Below are 2,500 nucleotides of genomic sequence, written 5' to 3' on the forward strand. Positions count from 1 at the left end.
ATGCACATAGTGCGTGTAAAGCAATATTTACTACTATTTTCTGATTGCTCAAAGTGTGTCCAGCATATTAGTCACCACCGTCAGATTTTTTAAAAAAGACAATAAAATCAGGTATGCGCAAGGTCATTGTCATTACTTAGGACCCCTTTTCAAACCTTTAGATCTACTGAGTACTTCACCATCACTGAAGCTCCTGTAAGTTTACTAATTTCTCCTCAATTTGATCATTTGTTTGGACACTGGTACTGTCCCAACCATAAACTGTCAACACCGTCGAGAGTTTTAATAGTATTATTGTTACATTAATGTTAATTATATATACTTTTTCAGAAGTGTCATGAAGCCCCTAAGAAACAGAGCGAAAACGAAGTGGCTAATGTGAGCAAAAAATGCACAATATGTAAAAGATTGTTTTTTTCTGTCTCACACCGTCAGATGTCACCACCGTCAGATTTTGTTCCGCTCATCATCTTGTTCCATATTTTACTAAATTGTGCTGGTTAATGAAACATTACCAGACATGTTAGTAATAATTGTGACCCAAACTTGTACTCCAGCCTCTACTGAGGTGCATTTGGAGGGTTTTTTGTCACAAAACCTGACGGTGGTGACATCTGATGTACTTCGCAAAAAAGCATGTGTTTTACATGTTTTTGACAAGTTTTAAGAATATGCTTCCAATAAGTATCTACAATTATATTGAATTGTAAAAGTATTTCACTTAAATACAGTGAACTTATTTTTTTTTACTTTTAATTCTGTCTGACGCTGGTGACAAAACCAAGAAAGAGACCATTTTATGAAAAATGAAAAACATGGGGAGCTTGGCCAATAAATTCACTGCACAGCCAAGACGTTCATCTATGATAATACACCTCTAGATTTTGGATTTGAACAACTTAAAACCTGTTTATGCCACATTTTCAATAATCTAGGCCTACTTCCTAGAGTATCTAACAAATGAAGAAAAAACACATGCACAAACATACTGTGCACACACAAAAATAAAGTGTTTTATTGCTAGATGTCATTGACTTGAGAGGGCTATTTATTTTGCTAAATGTAGGTAATAATTAGGTCAACTTTCACCACCTTCAGATTACTGGTCACCCACCGTCAGTTCTTAAGTCACCACCGTAAGAAGGAGTTTTGTACATTTTAAATGAATGTGCTTACAAAATGTTCCTTTGTAGTTGTTGAATTATGAAAGTAATAGCAAATTTAAGCCTACACGAATATTTGTGAAATTACAAAAAATTGTTTGATCTATTTAGCCATTAAGTAAGCATTGTCTGACAGCACATATTTTTTAAATTAGAACACATGAAGCAGTATTAAAATAGAATGAAAGTGAATTTTCAACATTTAAAGGCGTATGTGTGAACCAAAAAACACACACAATCACTTAAAAACTCCAGATACATATGCAACCAAATCAATACACTTTTTATTGCTTTTAATTGTGTCTGACGGTGTTGACAAAAAACAAGGCATGATCGGAGAAAAACCTGATTTCTGAAAAAAATGGAAAATGGGGAGATTGGCCTTGTGCATTTCTGAAAAGCCAAGACCTTTGTCTACGAGGATATACCATATTATTTTGTAATTCACTTTGTTTTTTTCTTTCAAGATTACAACCTGTTTTAGCCACTTTCTCAAGAATCAGTGCTATAATAAATAACCTAGGATACGCTAGCAAGACAGCAGAGTTGTGTATGTCTGCCTGCACGCACATACTGCACAAACACACATACACACGCACACACACACATGCACACACACTAAGCACTGCAGTGACAAAAACTCTTTTTTTTTCATTTGGACAGCCATTCCTGGGGTACTTTTAATCAGTCAACATGTGGCTCAATGGTACAGGTATGAGGCTCATACACACTAGTCACAGACATTTTTAATAAAGGGGAGACAGAGCACTGACTACGTTTTATAGTGAGGAGTCTGCTTGTTTTATTTATTTTTTTCTATTTCATGGCAGGATTATGTTTTGACCAGGAAAGAGTGAGCATCATAGATTGTTGCTGCGGCCAGTGTGCATTGGCAATGCCCTTACCATTCGATTCGATTACGATTGGGGAGGTAACGATTTGATTTGAATCGAATCAGTCCGATTCTATGATGCATTGCAATGCATTACATTTCTACATAATGCAAGGACAAATATTTCATCAGTCATGAGGCAATACAAGCAGTCAGATACTGAACAACATTTTATTGACTGCTGTGTGTATCAATCCTGCAGCTTTCAATGCTTTGAAGTGCTTTAATTTAAAGTAAAGTTCATTTGCTCCGGAAATGCCTACGAAAGTCATTGAAAGTTGAAAAAATATGCTGCATCGATTATGGCATTTGACGTATCGATTATTGAATTGTCCTGCCCTGCATTGCGATGCATTGCCGAATCGATTATTGTTGACACCACTAACGGCCAGTATTGAGGCATTTGATTGGTGCGGGTTCAATAAACTCAAATCACCTCTGAAAT

The 2,500-nt window shown here is 35.9% G+C and overlaps 1 protein-coding gene across 9 annotated transcripts in view; it reads right to left on the minus strand.

The window, feature by feature from the left end:
• Positions 1-2,500, minus strand: part of cacna1c (calcium channel, voltage-dependent, L type, alpha 1C subunit) — a 361,352-nt gene that overhangs the window by 197,400 nt on the left and 161,452 nt on the right. The gene's annotated exons all lie outside the window — the stretch shown is intronic.

The sequence above is a fragment of the Engraulis encrasicolus genome, chromosome 15, assembly GCF_034702125.1.
Source record: "Engraulis encrasicolus isolate BLACKSEA-1 chromosome 15, IST_EnEncr_1.0, whole genome shotgun sequence".
NCBI classification, from domain to species: Eukaryota; Metazoa; Chordata; class Actinopteri; order Clupeiformes; family Engraulidae; genus Engraulis; species Engraulis encrasicolus.